Genomic DNA, 19455 nt, shown 5'->3' on the forward strand with positions numbered 1-19455 from the left:
TCCATCCCCTTTGGCTTTCCCTCAGAGGTTCCTAAAGGCCCTACACAACTCACAACAAACAAATACAACAAACAGTTATATATTATCACAGTGGTCTACAAGAACAAATAAGCACAACAAGAAATGTACACAACAAGTTGTTACACTCATGTTTGCAGACACTAGGCAGATATAGGTGTTTAAATTTCTTACCTCCGGAGGTGGACTTTGGCAGAATTTATGAGTGATTGTCAGCTTTTCTCCTGAGGGCACTGGGTACTATAGGGTCTCTGGAAAGTTTACAGGGGGCTTCTAACAAAAGCTCACCCTGGAGGCCGCCTGAGTACCGGCAGTGTCAGTGTCTGGAGAACCTCCCTGGAATCTCTATAATGTTATGTCCAGGAGTCCCCTCAAAGACCACACCACCAGACAAGTCAAATTAAAGAGGAGAACTTTTATGGAAGAGCCGGCTGGCAACTGCCCCAGTGTCTTAAAATGAAGTTTCTGAGTGCAACCCTGAATTGAGTGAGGCTCTGAATTTTAGAAGGCAAAACTTTTCCAGGGGTCAAGCATGCATGATTCCAGAAGCGAAAGCAACAGAGAGTGAGGTGTATTAGTCAGTTTATTAGGCTATGATCACAAGAGCACTTAGTAATTCATTTTCACAAAAAAATACAATCTACAATCTCCTAAGGTAATGTAGGGAGGGGGACTCACAGGTGAGGGTCAGAAACAACATGATCATAAAAAGGGATAATCACCAAGGATATAATCACCAGTGTAGTTAGTAACTTACATCACTAACAATTTTAGAGGAGTGCATTCATAGTTATACAATGGAGGGACACAGAAGAGGAACCGGTTGAAGCTAATGGAACATAACAGAAAAAGAGTAAACAGTAAAGTGGAGTCAAACCTGCTCTTTTAACATTCCCATATCATATACTGATGGCATGAAGACCACCTTAACACCAGAACATAGGATGTCGTACAAGTCTGCTAAAATGTGTACACAGAGGAGGTTCCACCCAAATAGAGAGTCCTTTAGCTTTCCCACAGTAATTCTGACTTTAGTTATTCCTACGGGTTTATTTGGAAAAAAAAAATCAAAGCATTCATTTCTTTGTTGAAAAGTCAGTGGTGAATTGGCATAGAATTCTGTGTAGTTCGTGGAAGGGAGGACTTCACTAAACTTTGAAACAAGTTATATTCTTTCTGGCTTCTCTGGCATATACTTGATATGAGAATAATGCCTTAACACATTTGTTTTTCCTCTGTGTAAGGATTTTCTAAAAAACATTCCGGAAAGCACATTTTCAAAAAGGCTCTACCACGAGTGGCTGTCCGTAATGGAGAAAAGCAGCGACAGACAGAAAATTGAAAAAATTAAAAGGTAATTATTTTAACATTTATGTCTCAAAAATTAATTTTATACCTTACATTTTATAATTTTTCTACTAAAACTCAAAGTTATATTCATGGGCAGCAGGTTAGAAGTTGGCTTCTATTAGCTTGTCACTGTCATTGTTTTCTCACTAATCCAATAAGCATGAAATGCTTGAACATTGTGCCCCTTCTGTGTACCTGACTTTTAATGAATAAAAAGAGCTATTATTCATTAATTCACTAGCTGTTATGTGGGTCACTATGAAATTTTTGAGAGACACAAAAATGAAGAAATGTAAAATCTCTACAGACACAATCAAATGGCACCCTACCAGAAACCCCAATAAGACTTGCAAATTGAAACTTGCATGGAAAAGTCAGAAAGGGGAGTCAACTGTGGTTTTTGGAAGTGAATTAATGCAGCATAACACAGGCTACAATTTATGATCTTAATTTTGGTAAATATCAAAGTAATTAAACATCTCTATTAATTCTTGAACTGAAGTCATAGAGAGAAAATGACTTATTTCCTCTTCTCAAGAAATTCAGTTTGGGAAAGATAGATAAACCAAGAAATTACTGTCAGTGCAGTATAATCTGTCCTATAAAAAAGATATTTAGAGAATATTGTGGGAACAAAGCAGAGAATCACTCAGCTCAGCTTCTCGAGTCATGTCAGTAAAAAAGGGAGATGTATAGTGTCAGTATGATCACAAAAAGTAAATTGTTTCTTCTCGTGCCAAGGGAAATTTTGGGACCAATTCGATAGTCCTTGCTTGGATATATCCAGCATGATAAGAGAATAGAAAAGAAATGTTTATTTGCTCTGACTAAAGAGTGTGCGTTCTGTGAAAATTCAGGACACTCATTATCATTTACGTGCATGTTATTGTTTAGTATAGATATTTTTCCTTGAACATCTTTTAAATATGAATTATAGGCATACTTTTGGGGATTGTTGGAACATAGTACAGATATTGAAGATACCAGAAACTAAGCCATTGTGGCATAATCATAACTCCACTTCCATTAGGGTTTGGTGTAAGCCATTTAGATAGCATCAAATTCTACATATTTGTTTGGTCATTGTTCACAATATCATTTATCTATATTTATAATACACATATTATTCATATATGTATTTATCCTATGTACCATTAAAAGATAAATATTTTTTAAAAGGCTATGTTGGCTCAGACCCTGTAGCTCAGAGGCCAGAACGATGGCCACATACACCAGGACTGGCAAGTTCAAACCTGGCCTGTCCCAAACAACAATAACAACAACAACAACAAAAGTAGCCCAGCATTGTGTTGAGTGCCTGAGGAGCTTCTTAGGAGCCTGAGGCAAGAGAATTGCTTAAGATCAAGGCTGTGCAGTTGCTGTGAGCTGTGATGCCACAGCACTCTACTAAGGGAGACATAGTGAGACTCTGTCTCAAAATAAATAAATAAATATATACATACGCAAATAAAATAAAGTGAGATAAAATAAAATACTATGTCTCTCATGAAAATATGAAATAAATGCATATCAATGCTTTTAGTTAAATTAATAATTAATAAGGAAATCAGTAAGATAGTGTAGCCATCTTTATAGATTGCACATTATGAAACCTTACGTATTTGAACCAAATTGAGCCAGAAATACTGAAATAAATTTACAAAATGATGCAAATATCCCGCTTTCTACCAGAGCAAGTGTTCAGAGAAATCTGTTGACTCTGTACCAGACAGAGTTTTCAATTCTTTTGCCATGTTTTATGTACACTGCTAACAGTTATCTTCAACTGACAGAGATGTAAACAGTGCTGGTTGTGAAAAGGCTTAAGGATCCCATAGTATCCCCAAAGCGTTTACTAGATGCCTTATTTTATATACAATACACCCAGTAATCTTTTGGTCCATTTGAAAGTCCTGCATAATTCCTCCTCAGAGGAATTATACTTCTTTTCAGACTATTATGCTGAAGAAAGTCTTTTCTGTGATTTGTACAACAGGAGTCAGACATGCTTGTTTTCCTCAGGTTGCAGATTCTTTTATTAAAAAAGCAACAATCGTGAATATCAGCTTGTCCATGTTTTCTGAGTAGGAGTAATACAATATTTTGGTAAATAATCAGGTAAAACACAACTGTAGCCCAGAATGAAAGAGGGAAGAGGAGAGTGAGGAGAAGGAAGGGAAGAGGGCGTGTGGAGGGTGGGTAATTGGTGCAACTTCACCTAGGGTGTATATTGCAAGGGTACATGTCAATCAATTAAGAGTAGAGTATAAATGTCTTAACACTATCATTAAGAAAGTGAGGTGACGGTTATGTTAACCAGTTTAATGTAAGCATTCCAAATTGTACACAAAATCAGCACATTGTACCCCATAAATGCATTAATGTACCCAGTTATGATTTAATAAAAAAAATTGTTAAGAGATAAAAAGAGAGAGAAAAAGAAAAGAAAAAAAGAATCTCTTACCAATTACCAAATGAGAATAGTAGAAAAGAAAGTAATGAAAACGTGACACATATGTAAAAAGTGATAGAAAGAAGGTAAGATTTGGCTCGGCATCCTGTTGCACAGTGGTTATGGCGCCGGACACACGCACTGAAAGATCCAGGTTTGAACACGGCTTGGGCCAGCTAAATAATGGCGAAACACCTGCCAAAAAAAAAGAAAAAATGGCTGGGCATTGTGGCAGGTGGCTGTAGTCCCAGCTGCTTAAGGGCTGGAGCAAGAGAGCAGCTTGAGCCCAAGAGTTTGAGGTTGCTGTGACAACTGACAACTGATACTGCAACACTCTACCCAGGGTGACATAGTGAGGCTCTTTCTAAAAAAAAAAAAAAAAAAAAAAGGAATGAGGCAATATTTGGAACAAAATCAACCACAGAAGATGGTGGACAGACAATGAACTCTCAGAATGGACCGGGTGGTCTTTGCAGCTGGGATTTGGTTCTTCACCTAGAGACAGCATTTCTGTGTTGCCAGTTAAAAATAAAGGAGCAATTTAAAATTAATTACTGTTTAATTTCATCAGAAAGGTTTTGGTGGGGTGTCGTAGAGAGTAATCTAAATGTTGCAAGATTTACCTAAGCTTCAACATATTGAGCTAGTTTCAGGGAAGTATTTCGTGAAGGGTATTCGTTTTTAAATGACACTTATCTGAATTCTACTAAGTTTTCATTGTGTTGTGAAGACAGTGTATAAATATGCCCCCCCCAAATCTCCAGTGTTTCTTTTCTCATTGTCTCCCTGTAGTTCTCTCTTCATTGGGTTCCACATTAACTGAAACTTGGGTATCTGACCTGGGTTGCTATTTGCCTTGTACCTCATGCAAAGTTAGTGTTGCCTGCCTTTACAAGATTGAAATAAATTGCCTTGCTTACCGAGTGCATTTTTCTGTATTTAGGCTATTAGACCAGCTACCAAGAGCAAACGTTGTGCTCTTACGGTACGTGTTCCTGGTCTTAAGTAATATCGCTGAACTCTCCGCGGCAAATGAAATGGATGCTTTACACTTAGGGGTGTGTATGGCTCCAAGTATTATTTGGTATCCTTCTGCGAGCAGAGAAGAAATGGCCTCTGCAGAAAAGGTAATGAAGTTTTTGTATTATACTTGCTGGGGAACTGAATCACCATTTGTAAAGGAAATGGAAAGTATTTAGTCTTAAAGACAATGTCTTATAGAAGTTAAATAGAATACACTTTCTTAAATTTCAGTTTACTATATAAAATGCAATTTATCAACATGTTATATGAAAATAAATGCTTCTTTTTATACGTTAATCAGCTTGTGGAATTTGTGATAAAAAACTGCCGCAACATCTTTGGAGGACACGTCACTGCCCTGTTTGGAGAGTCATCCGGAATATAAAATACTCAAGAAAAACCCTCAGGTACTGTCAATAATTGGGTTGCTCTTGGTGAAAAATTGACTCATGTCTCTGAAGATGCTGGCACAGTTGTTTTCTTCAAATCCATGCAAGCTGAAGGAAAGCAAGCCTGGTATGTGGCTCAACAGAGCCCTGGGTTTCCCATCATTTCTTAGAAGGCCTGCTAACAGGTCAGGGTATTTAACAGGATGGTAGGGTTAAATAAGGTGTGTGATAAGTTTCTAGCTTTCATAAGTTATCAGAGGCAGCATGCTACAGTAGGATGGTTTGAACTTTTTTTTTGAAAAATTAAACTTTATAAGAAATTTTTGTTTTTGAGATAGTCTCTCAATTTATCACCCTCAGTAGAGTTCTGTGACATCACAGCTCACAGCAATCTCCCACTCCTGGGCTTAGGTGATTCTCTTGTCTCAGCCTTCCAAGTAGCTTGGACTACAGATGCCCACCACAATGCCCAGCTAAGGGATTCTAATATATGTAGTAAATATTGTTGAAACTGGAATAGAAATCTCAGAAGTAGTAGAGGCAGGACTGATGTTCTTATTTTTCTTTTTTCTGCTCCCTGATTCTTGAGACACTTCTCAGAATTTTACTGTGCTATGAGATCATTTGACAACAATTTGCATTATTGGCAGATAGGCAGATGTTAAAATCAAAGACAAAAGAAACCTCCAGGTTGCGAATTCCTATATCACTAGCTGCTAGTTATGTTATCTTTGGCCAATTGTTTTATGCCACTGAGCATCAATATCTTAATCTAAAAAATGTGGATGAAAGTTTCTTTACGATTACTGTAAATATGAAATGAGGTAATGGATATTACAGAAACTTGAGCAAAAGAAACTGATAGACTTAGTCAATGGATTTCCCAAGAGTAAGCTATGTTTAACATCCAGCAACCCATGTTAGAAGGTACATTCTTATGCAGAACTAGGTATATGGAATTTTTTTTTACTTTTATTTTGTTATTACCACTTAGTCTAATGACATTTTCATTGTTTGGGAAAATTTTGCATAGAGAAAGACCATTCATCAGGACCTAAGATAAATCTAGTACACCTCAACAAGCATTTCCCATTTTAACACCTGTGGTAATATTGTAATAGTTTCTTTATTGGCAGTAGGAATTGAAACACATTACCTAAAAAGACAATAAAACTAAGCATTATAGTTCATTTCTAAGGAAATATGGGTTTATTCGTGCTAAGTAAGAGTGTTAATCCTGTTTGATTTTTTGACAGATACATCTAGCTTTGCAGAGAGCAATGCTTCCTCATGTGAGAGCTTGAAGAAAAAAGCGACTGTGCTGCTGGCCCACAGTGTGATGAATCAAAGAAAATGGTCCAATTGAATTGAAGCATTGACTCGCTTATAATGTCTCTGGACTCTGGCCTTGATGCCCTTGAATTCTAAATGAGCTTCAGAGCCTCCTGTATGACCTTTAGTTCAGGTGGACCAGCCTCCTAAAGACAAGCCGATGGATGTAACAATGTGCAGAGATATTCCACCACAGAATCCTGCCAAGATTCTGTCTGGCACTTGTCCACAGCTGCAGCATATGTTAAAAAAAAAAAAAAATAGAAAATGCTGTAAGCTGTCCTGTATAAGCTCCACCTTGATCTACAAGGCTAATTCTATCACATTAACAGCTGTGGCTCACCTGTAGCCCTAGCTACTCGGAAGCTGATTTCCCAGCAGAAAATTTGTAGGCCAGATGAAGAGTTCCTATCTTGAATGCACTTCAACAAATTTCTGACAATGTAGCATTCTTTAACCTGCAAACTAGAGTTCGTATTTGATGGAGGAATCAAATCTTCTCCTGACTTGCAAACAAAAAGTGAAGCTGAACAGCTCCTATCTTGAGAAAATACATCTAACTTCCATGAAGAAATCAAGACAGAGGATAAAAAGTTGGAAAAGGTTGATACTAAGCATGAAAGTGCACAATCAAAGTCAGGCCATTCAACACAATGAGGAGGAGGAAGAGGAGGCTGAGCAAGAGGAGGACGAGGAAGAGGAGGGAGAAGAGGAGGAGAAGGAGGAGTCCAAACCAAGAGTGAAAATGATATTGCTAATGTTTTTAATCTCTGATTCATTATTCAGTATGAATTACTAAAAAAGTAATAAATGGTTCACCAAGTTGATTATTGGGGAAGATTAAAAAGTTTAGATAAAAGAATGCAATGAAAAAGGTCTGAATTTTTAGCCAAAAAGTCATGGCTCTTCCATCATGAAAAAGCACCAGTTCACACAGCACTGTCTGTGAGGGAGTTAAGAGAAAGCAACATCATTTTCACTCTTGGTTTGGACTCCTCCTTCTCCTTCTCCTCTTCCTCCTCCTCTTCTTCTCCCTCCTCCTCCTCTTCCTCCTCCTCTTCCTTCTTCTCCTCCACCTCTTCATTTCCCTCATCTTTTTCCTCCTCCTCCTCTTCCTCTTCCTCATTCTCCTCCTCCTCTTCTTCCTCCTCTTCCTACTGCTCCTCTTCCTCCTCGTGTTCCTCCTCTTCCTCCTCCTCTCCCTCTTCCTATTCCTCCTCTTCCTTTTCCTCTTCCTCTGCCTCTTACTTTTCTCATATTCCTCCTCTTTCTCTTCTTCCTCCACTTCCTGCTCCTTCACTGAGTAAAAGTTTGGACAACAATATTATTTTATACTATTGAAAATCCTAAGACCTGGAAGTTGTAGTTCTCATTGCAGATACCAGTGACTTTAAAGCAGCAAAAGTAAAATTAGACAAAAATACATATTATAATTGTTCTGAAAACCATGTTTGCAAATAATCCAGGTTTGGGGTTGTTTTATCACTGCTTAAAAAAAAAATAAATGAAATACCAATACAAGCCTGAAAATAAGCATCGAAGTGCACAACGGAAATCAGGCAATTCTCCACAAGAAGAGGAGGATGCAGAGGAGAACAAGGAGGATGACCATAAGGAGGAGGAGGAGCTGAAATGAGCAGAAAAGAGTGAAAGAAAGAATAGCAGAAGTGGAATTGGAGGAGGTAGATTAGGAGGAGGAAAAAAAGAAAGATGAGAAGGAAGAAGAGGAGGAAGAGAAGGTGAAGGAGGAGAAAGAGGAGGAGGAGGAAAAGGAGGAGAAGGAGGAGGAAAAAGATACGGAGGAGGAAGAGGAGGAGGAGAAGAAGGAAGAGGAAGATGTAGAGAAGGAGGAGGAGGAAGAAGAGGAGGAAGAGGAGGAGGAGGAAGAAGAGGAGGAGGAAGAGGAGGAGAAAGAAGAAGAGGAGGAGGAGGAGGAAGAAGAAGAGGAGGAGGAAGCAGAGGAGGAGGAAGAGGAGAAGGAGAAGGAGGAGTCCAAACCAAGAGTGAAAATGATGTTGCTTGCTCTTAACTCCCTCACAGACAGTGCTGTGTGAACTGGTGCTTTTTCATGATGGAAGAGCCATGACTTTTTGGCTAAAAATTCAGACCTTTTTCATTGCATTCTCTTATCTAAACTTTTTAATCCTCCCCAATAATCAACTTGGTTAACCATTTTTAATTTTTTAGTAATTCATACTGAATAATCAATCTGAGATTAAAAACATTAGCAATATCATTTTCACTCTTGGTTTGGACTCCTCCTTCCCCTCCTCTTCTTCCTCCTCTTCCTGTTCCTCCTCTTCCTCCTCGTGTTCCTCCTCTTCCTCCTCCTCTCCCTCTTCCTATTCCTCCTCTTCCTTTTCCTCTTCCTCCGCCTCTTGCTCTTCCTCATCTTCCTCCTTTTTCTCTTCTTCCTCCTCTTCCTGCTCATTCACTGGGTAAAAGTTTAGAAAACAATATTATTTTATACTATTGAAAATCCTAAGAACCTGGAAGTTGTAGTTCTCATTGCAGATACCAATGACTTTAAAGCAGCAAAAGTAAAATTAGACAAAAATACATATTAATATTGTTCTGAAAAATATGTTTGCAAACAATCCAGGATTGGGGTTGTTTTATCACTGCTGAAAAATAAAATGAAATACCAATACAAGCCTGAAAATATGCATCAAAGTGCACAACGGAAGTCAGGCAATTCTCCACAAGAAGAGGAGGATGCAGAGGAGAACAAGGAGGATGACCATAAAGAGGAGGAGGAGCTGAAATGAGCAGAAAAGAGTGAAAGAAAGAAGAGCAGGAGTGGAATTGGAGGAGGTAGATTAGGAGGAGGAAGAAGAGAAAGAAGAGAAGGAACAAGAGGAGGACGAAGAGGAGGAGAAGGAAGAGGAGGAGGAGAAAGAGGAGAGGAGGAAGAGGAGGTGGAGGAAAAAGATGAGGAGGAGGAAAAAGAGGAGGAGGAAGAGTAGGATGAAGAGGAAGAGGAGGAAGAGTAGGATGAGGAAGAGGAGGAGGAAGAGGAGAAAGAAAAGGAGGAACCCAAACCAAGAGTGAAAATGATGTTGCTAAAGTTTTTGATCTCAGAGTAATTATTCAGTATGAATTTGTTAAAAAAATAAACAAATGGTTTACCAAGTTGAGTTTGGGAAGTATTAAAAAGGCTAGATAAAAAAATTCAACAGAAAAGGTCTGAATTTGTAGCCAAGAAGTCATACCTCTTCCATGATGACAAGGCACCAGATCACATAGCACTGTCTGTGAGGGAGTTAATAGTGAGCAACATCATTTTCACTCTTGGTTTGGCCTCCACCTCCTCCTCCTCCTGCTCCTCCTCCTCTTCCTCTTCTCCATCTTCCTCCTGATCTTCATCATCCTCCCTACTTGTCTCATCTGTCCATTATGACTTATTCCTTTCTGTGATGGTAATGAAAACATTTTGATGATATTCAGGACATCAACAGTAATATGAGATTAACTTTAATGGCCATTCCAGAAAAAGATACTAGACATCACCAAAGGACTAATAACCAGAATATATAGGCAAGTCAAGAAAATCAATAAGATTAAATAATTTTATTAACTGAGCAAGAGATAAGAATAGAAACTTGTCTCACTAAAAAAGATTAATGGAAAAACTAATTGTGAATATATGCTCTTTGTCATTAATTATCAGAGAAATATAAATCCAAACCATTAAGATTTCAGATTACACCTGTCCCCAGTGAGAATACCCCAATCATAAGGTCTCAAAGCAGCAGATGCTGGCATGGGTGCAGAAAGAAAGCAATACTCATGCACTCGTGATGGAACTGCAACTACTATGGCCCATATGGAAAGTAGTATGAAGAGGCCTAAAAGAGCTAAGTATGGGCCTACTATTTTATATGAATCCCATTACTAGAAATTTTCCCAAGATAATAAAGGCACATTTTCTTAAGATACCAGCCTTTGAATGTTTATAGCAGCACAATACACAATCATGAAGATGTGGAAATAACCCAAGTGACCTTCAACACATGGAGTCATAAATTCTGGAATATTTATATGTATCATGGAATGCTATTCTACACTAACAAAAGGTGGATATTTTGTATCTTTTGCAACACATGGATGTAATTGGAAGCCAGGCTCCTCAGTGAAGTGTCACAAGAATCAACAACAAACATCACATGTACTTACTCCTAAAGTGGCACCATTAGATTAATACATGCTCCTATGAGAGAAAAACTCAATGGGATTCAAGGAAGAAGTCTGGTAAATTCCCACTCACCATGTGCATTGCACCCCTGTTTGAAGGACACATTTGCAACTCAGACTTTAACCTTACTTATGCGAACCATGTAACTTAACTGTGCTCCCATATTAATCTGAACTTAAAAAAAACATAGTTAATCAAAAAATTAAGAGTACGACTATGTCTGTTGATGAATAAAACAATGTGAAATGTTCAGTGTAAGTGAGTGGCCATCTCTACACCATTTCTCAATCACAAGCCTTCCCAACTTCATTCTAGGAAGCAGTCCATTCATGCAGCCACAGGAGAGAAAATCATGATTCAAGAACTTTGGGTAACTTCAAAGACGTCACGAATAAAAGATGTGATGGAAAAGAAAATGGTCGCTCTTGATATCCTATTTCTCAGGATTAGTAGCATCTGTCTTGCCTACTTATTAAATGTGTTAGTTTGTGTTTAAAACACAAATATGCTCAAAGAGAATATATCCAAAATAAAAGTGGTCTAACTTCAGAAGACTTTGAATGTCTTTAAACATTGATCTTTCTACAGAAGACTTTAGAAAACATTTCTTTCTCTTAAGTAATTGGTAGATTCTGAAATAGAAATTTTTACTACTGGTGTTTTGAGAAAGATCTGACTTTTGCTCTTGAAAAAGTAGGTTATCACTTTTTAAAACACAGCCCATTGAGTCTTCAGGAAAAAGCATGGTAATGTGACTTTGGGGTTAAGACTCTTATGTCTTGAATCTCTTGGGTTTCAAGTTTGTACTGTCTCAAAGCTATGAGGAATCTCTTGATGGTGACTCAATTTGTTTTTCAGGGCACCCTACACACAGCCTGGAGATGAGGTTCTTTGTTTTGCTTTTGGTCTGCATTTGTCCTTTGGGAGGATGCTTCTCATCCTACCAGCTATTATCTCCTCACTCAGCTTCACCCTACACCACATCCTTCTTCTTGTTCTACTCATTTCATTTTGACATGTTTTTCCTTTCTGTAGGATTGGAAGGTGACACACTGTTTTTTATCCAGGCTGAGAGTCAAAGATCTTTTTCCACCATTTCCTGGATTGTGTTGAGTGTTTTCTATACCCACAGATGGGCTACAACTGCTTTGTTACCACATGATACTCTCTACACTACATCATTATCAAGAACCACAGAATGAGCACCATATTAGACAAGGGAGATCATATTTAGTTTCATTCAGGGCATCTTTCTCACCACTGTCACCTTCCCATTGCCCATCTGTGGCCTCATTGAAGTGGAATACCTTGTGTGAAATCCCAGTATCTGGAAACTGGCTTGTGAAGATACCCCAGCCTTAAAGATGGCGGAGTTCATCAATGTGGACCTCATGTCACCAGGCTGTTTTCTTCTCATTCTCCTTTAGAGACCCATCATCCACTTGCTCCATCTTGCAAATATTCTCTACTATGGGCTAATGCTGTGTTTTCTTCACTCACACTTCCCACTTCACTGACATTCTACTCCTCTATGTGTAAGTGGTCTTCACTTACCTGAGGTCAACCCTGAAGCCCTTGCTGGATACAACTACTCACATTATGAATAATGTCATATGTCCCATGTTGAATTCCTTAGTATATAGCCACAATCATAAGAATTTGAGGATGGTATAATGGAGGATGGTATGACATTAACTGGGCTTCATTCCTATGCAGTAGTAGAGTTAAGTAGCTCACACTTTTTCACATGTTTTGGAGGTTAGAAGCATTTTTATTCGCACAAGTATTTTTGATCTTGAGAAGACAGCAGTTATTAAAATTTCCATTTGACTATGTGAAGACTAAGACTTGAAGAGTTAAAGTAACTTGTGCAAGTACACTTTAGGAGTGTATGGCAGAAAGGAAACTCTAGGGCTGTTTTTCTGACTGCAGAGCCTGTGCTCTCTTGAGTATTTGTTACTGCTTAAGATGGAGCTATGGAACTCTTCTCTGAAGATGGAGCTATGGATCTCTTCTCAGTAGGAAAACAACCAAAAACTTCTGTGTCTCAATCTTTATTTTCTTCATCCTCATCCATCCTCTGTTCTGCCCAGCCCACCCTGGCACTTCATCTTGGCTGCACTACTACATCTCCAAATGCCTTCATTGGAAAAACATTCATCTTATTGTTCTTAGAGGTGTTCAAATAGTGGGAGGAATGCATCTTCATGGTTCCAGATGGCATCCTTTTACTTCCATTCCATGAAGTCGTATAAAGATAAAGACCTTTCTGGCTAAGAAAGGAGGCAGATCTCTTGAAGGCAAAGCAGAATTACCAGTGTGCTGTATCACTGCCAATCCCTGGCCATTGAGTTTAGATCTGAAAGAGGCCCTGGCTCTGAAGAGGCACCATGTGAATCAGAAGAGAAGGTAAGTTAAGGAATCCATGGAGTTGTGATGGTGCTGTTATCAAATGTTTTAGAACGAGGATTTGGCTCTGTCTCGCTTAACACAACATGGAGGATGTACTGGGTCCAAGCTATAATTGTTTTGTGTTCTTGGCTTCTCTGTTCACTGAAACAGTGATACCAAGACACACCTGAAAGTGACTTCTTTTCCTTACTAGGTTCCTTTGTTAATATGGGGATAGATATGATTAGATTAATATGGGGATAGATATGATTAGGTTATGTAGTTGATTTTTACAGGGTTAAAATCTGAATTGTAAGTGTGTATACCTAGGAAGTATGCAATATACCCATGCAGTGTACCTGTTGCATGGAAATTTACATATGCCCTATCCCCGTCTCACTGACTTGAGTTTCAATGACTTTTTCCTCTAATGTGTGCATTTAGGTGCTTATTTACTAGTCCAAATTTAGCGCTTATTAAATGTGGTTTTAGTTTTTGCATTGTTGTGATACTTATGAGAATTTTATCTAGCTTTTTACAAAAGATACAAAACCCCATTTTTTTCCCACAGTTATTGGCCAGGGCTGGGTTTGAATCCACCACCTCTGGCATATGGGGCCAGCGCCCTACCCCTTTGAGCCACAGACACTGCACACAAACCCCATATATATATATAATTTTTTTTTTTTGCTGTTTTTGGGGGGGCTGGGCTTGAACCCACCATCTCCGGCATATTTCGCTGGAGCCCTACTCCTTTGAGCTACAGGTGCCGCCCTAAACCCCATAATTTTTGAAGCAGAGTTGTATTCTGTGGTTTACACAGACCATAATCTATTAATACATTCATGTGTTGGAGGTCATTTCTGTTGTTTCCACATCTTTGTAATTGCAGATTGTGCTGCTATAAACATTAAATTGTAAATATCTTTATGATAAAATGTCTTTTTGTTTCTTTTGTGTAAATACCAAGTAGTGGAATGACAGAATCTAAAGGTAGGACTACTTTTTGTGCTTGGAGGAATCTCCATACTACTTTCCCAACATGTTGTAAGTAGTTTTCACTCTCACCAGCAGTCCCTGAGTGTTCCTTTCTCTCGACATCAGTGCACCATTTGATGTCTTGGAAATTTATGACATCATCCATTCTTAGTGGGCATAGTGATATCTCCATATTGTTTTTATTTGCATTTCCTTGATGATTAGGAACAATGAGCATTTTTCAGGTGCTTATAGTCCAGTAGACTATTCCCATAAAGGTTGTGTTCATGTCCCTTGCACAGTTTCTAAAGAAGTTGTTCAATCTTTTCTTCTTGATTTGCTTGGGTTCTTGTAAGTTCTGGTTATTTTTTCTTTGTTGAATGTGTACCGTGCACATGTCTTTTCCCATCCTATAGGTTGTCTCTTTGCTATGTTATATCATTTAGGTCTGCAGAAACTTTTTCATTTGATCCAATCTCATTTGTTTAATTTTGTTTTTGCTGTGATTTCCAGAATTGTATTCTTTACAAAGCATTTTCTAAACTGAAAAGATTAATAGCTTTTCCCACACTTTAATCTGGTGTCTTTATAGTTGTGTGTCTTAGGTTTAAATCTTTTATCTATTGTGAACGGTAAGAGGCGCAGCTTCTGTTTCAGCTTTTTTACATGTGACTAACCAGCATTCCCAGCACCATTTATTTAATAGGCATTCACTTCCACAATCTATGGTTTTGTGTGTTTCATCAAAGATAATATGGAAATATAAGGCTGGTTTCATGTCTTGACTCTCTGTTCTATTCCATAGATCTATGACTTTAATGTTACAACAGTATCTTGCTGTTTCATCATTATAGACTTGTTGTATAATCTAATGTCTGGTAAAGTGGAGTCTCCAGATTTGTTCTTCTTCGGGAGAATTGCATTGGCCATTTCATTTTTTTTTTTGTTTGCTTGTTTGTTTGTTTTCCTAATTCCAAAAGAAACATAAAACTATTTTTTTCAAGATCTAGAAAATACAATGTTCATATTATAATAGGGATTTCATTGACTCTTTAGATTACTTCAGGTAGTATCTGCCTTTGAACAGCATCAGTTCTTTCCTCTGTTCACATCATCTGCAATTTTTTTCTCAGTGTTTAATAGTTCTATCTGGAGAGATTCTTCCTATCCTTTGTGAAATATATTTTAAGATCCTTTATTTATTTATTTTTGATGCTATTGCGAAGCAAATTGTGTCCTTGATTTTATTCTCAGTTTGAGTATTGTTAGCATATATGCTGGCACCAATTGGAGTACATTGTTTTTTATATCCTGGGATATTGTATCTATCTTGAAATCCCATTAGACACTTGGCTGGATCTTTGTAATTTTCTAGGTACAAGATCATATCATCAGCTTTTGGCAAAGAGTGAGAATTTCTCCACATCCATACCCAATTATAGATACATTTGCTTTTTTTTAGAAACAGTATTTGATTTATCACATCAATAAACAAATCCTAAAATCACAATACTGAATATTCAGATTTTTTTTCCTTTTTTTATTTATTAAATCATAGCTTGCACATTAATGCGATCATGGGGCACCATACACTGGTTATACAGACCATTTAACACATTTTCATCACACTGGTTAACATAGCCTTCCTGGCGTTTTCGTAAGTTATTGTGTTAAGAGATTTATATTCTACATTTACTAAATTGTGGTATATGTACACCATGGAATATTATGCATCCTTAAAGAAAGATGGAGACTTTACCTCCTTCATGTTTACATGGATGGAGCTGGAACATATTCTTCTTAGTAAAGTATCTCAAGAATGGAAGAAAAAGGATCCAATGTACTCAGCTCTACTATAAAACTAATTTATGGCTTTCATATGAAAGCTATAACCCAGTTAGAACCTAAGAATATGGGAAAGGGGGAGAGGGAGTGGAGGGAGGTGGAGGTTGGGCAGAGGGCGGATGATTGGTGGGATTACACCTGCGGTGCATCTTATATTTGATTTTTTTTATCTGATTATTCTGTGTTGGACTTCCAGAACCATGTAGAATTGTAGAGGTGTAAAGGACATACTCATCAGATTTTGATTTAAGGGGAAATATTTTCAGTTTTTCTCAACTCAGAATCTTGGGTGTGGATTTGTCATAGAACACCTCTATCAACTTAAGGAATGTCACATCTATGATAATTTCATTGAGTTTGTTATTTAAGAAGGTGCTGACATTTGGCTGATGCTTTTTCTGTATCCATGGACTGGATCCTATAGTCTTTGTTATTACTTCTTTTTAATGTACTATAAAAGTGGTAAGTTACACACCTCTGGAAAGAAATCCACTTGTCATCAACTTTTTTATTTTATTTATTTATTTTTTGTGGTACAGCAGGATGTTGTGTGTTGAGTTTTATAGAGTACTTTTGCATCTATAGCCATTAAAAATGTTGGGAGTTATGAGTTATTTCTCTGGTCTTTCCTGGATTTGGTAACAGTGTGATATTAGCTTCATAAAAGGACATGGTGGGGGGGGTTCCTTCTCTCTCAATTTTGTGGAATAGATTGTGCAATATTGGTACCACTTCTTTGAAGGTTTAGTAGATTTCTGATCTGAAGCTATATGGTTAAAGCCTTTGTTGTTGCCACCTTTCTTTACTTTTGTTTACATTTCAGTAATTGATCCATTGGTTTATTTAAAGATCTATTTCTTCCTGATTGGGTCTAGAGAACTACTGTGCTTCCAGAAATTTGTCCATTTCCTCCAGAATTCTCACATTTCTGGGCATAGAGATTTTTGTAGGATTTAGTCAACAAGTGTTATATATTCATGATATCTGTTATTTCCCCTTTTTAATTTCTGGTTGACTTTATTAGACATCATACTTCTTTATTTAAGATTAATCAGGGACAAGGGTAATCAATTTTGTTTCTTTCCAGAGTAATGTCTTTTAGCTTTGTTAATTTTTGATTTTTTTTTTTTGCCTTGATTTCATTTAGTTCTATGATCTTTTGGTTCCTTCTTCTGCTGTTTAGTAATAGAATGCTCTTCCTTTTGCATTTACTTGGGATAGAAGCCATTGTGTTGTTGATTTGTGTTCTTTCTGATTTCTGGATGTAGCTGTTTATGGCAATGAATTTCCCTTTCCTGACCACTTTTGCTGTATCCCAAATGTTTTGTGGCTTGTGGCCTCATTATCACTGTTTTTGTGGAATACATGTGTTTTAATCTTTATCTCTTTCTTGGGCCAGCTATTGGTTAGTATTCATGACTATGCAAGGAAATGAATGATTTTGTTCCACCTCCATTCTTAATTAATTTCACTAAGGTCTGTAAGTTCCACTTTATCATTTGTGTAATTCAATGAGGCCCGTTTACAACCTAGGATATGATCAATCTTGGAGAATCATGCATGAGTTGCTAAGGATGTGTCTTCAGTGGTATTCAGGTGAAGTGTTATGTAATTGTCTATTAAACCCATTTGTTCTAGGGACGGGTTTCAGTTCAATGTTTCTCTGTTTAATTTCTGCTTGGATCTCTCCAGTTTTGTCAGTGGGGTGTTGAAATCTCGAGCAATTGTGGTCTTGCTTTTTGTCATTTTCTTTAGATCCAGCAGATTTGGCCTTTTAAATCAGTCAGTGCCTCAGTAGAGTGTATTATTATTTAGCACTGACATGTCTTCTTGATAAACTGTTCCATTCCTCAGTATGTGATGACCCTTCATTTATTCATGTTTGTTACTTCAAGTCAATAGTATCTGTGATGAGAAGTGGTATTCTCACATTCTTTTATTTTCCATGTGGAGAAATGTTTGCTTTCCAATCCTGACGCTGCATCCTGTTGTGTCCTTGGGATTAGTTCAGTTTCTTGAAGAGTGCATATTCATGTTTTCTCTTTCTTTTCTTTTCTTTTTCTTTCTTTCTTTCTTTTTATTTTTATTTTATTTTATTTTTTTATTTTTTTTATTAAATCATAACTGTATACATTGATATGATCATGGGGCATCATACACTCGCTTCATAGACCATTTGACACATTTTTATCACAGTGGTTAACATAGCCTTTCCGGCGTTATCTCAGTTACTGTGCCAAAACCTTTACATTCTACATCTACCAAGTTTCGCAAATACCCCTGTAAGATGCACCACAGGTGTGATCCCACCGATCCCCCTCCCTCTACCCACCCCCCCCTTTCCCACTTCCCCCTATTGTTAAGTTGTAACTGGGTTATAGCTTTCATGTGAGAGCCCCAAATTAGTTTCATAGTAGGGCTGAGTACATTGGGTACTATTTCTTTTTATTTTTAATCCTGTCATCCAGCCTGTGTTTCTTTGGTGGGGAGTGCAAGCCATTCAGACTTAATTAGAGAATAGATAAGTGGGGCGCATTTCTGTTTGTCATAATGTACGAGACTCTGAAATGTCACTCGGGGAATTGTAGTTGCTAGGATTTCTAGGGAGTTTGACATTGTCGTGGGTTTCTTGTATTTTCCTGTACTTAAGACAGGACTTAGTCTTTTCTGCAGGGCAGGCAGGGGTAACATGTCCTTAAAGGTAGCATGGCAGGAATAGATTTGATTTCTCCACTGAATATGAAACTTAGTCTTGTAGGATGGAAAGTCTTAGTCTGGTGGTTGTGGTGTTTGAGCAGATTCAAGAGAGGAGCCTGGTCTTTTCTGCCTTGAAGTTTTCCACTAAAAATTTAGATGTTAATCTGATAATTTACCCTTGTAGGTAAGATGATGCTTATGTCTGTCATCTTTTGAAACTTTTTATTTCATGCTGACTTTTGCCAGGTAAACTTCAGTTAGTCTAGGAGATGTCCTATTTGAATTATTCATACTGGAGTTCAATAGTCATCTACTAAGTGTATGGCTAGTTCTGTGGTAATGGTTGGGTAATTTCCAGCTGTAATATCTTTAGATAGACCCTCTATGCTCTTAGGAATCTCTTCTTTACCTTCAGGGACACCTAATATTCATATGTCTGGATGCTTTGCATAGTAATATCTAAGAGATTGCTTGCATTTGTTTTTTTCTTTAGAGCATTGTTAAATAACTGTGTTAGTAAAGAGCCTTATCTTTAAGCTCTGAGGTTTTTTCTTCTCCACTGTTTGTTCTATTTTTGAAATGCTCCCCACTGTGTTTTCCATATTCCTTAATGTCTCTTCCTGTACTTCCTGCTCTGTCATAACCTTCCTAATTTTGTCTGGATCCTCTGTGACGTGTCTTCAATTTTGCTAATTTTTTTAGTTTTCTTTTTTGTTTTTCTTTCTTTTCCTATTATTTTTGTACTTCTTTAAGCATGTTTTCAATTTTCTCTTCAATTCCATTCA

This window comes from Nycticebus coucang, chromosome 4, assembly GCF_027406575.1.
Source record: "Nycticebus coucang isolate mNycCou1 chromosome 4, mNycCou1.pri, whole genome shotgun sequence".
Taxonomy (NCBI): Eukaryota; Metazoa; Chordata; class Mammalia; order Primates; family Lorisidae; genus Nycticebus; species Nycticebus coucang.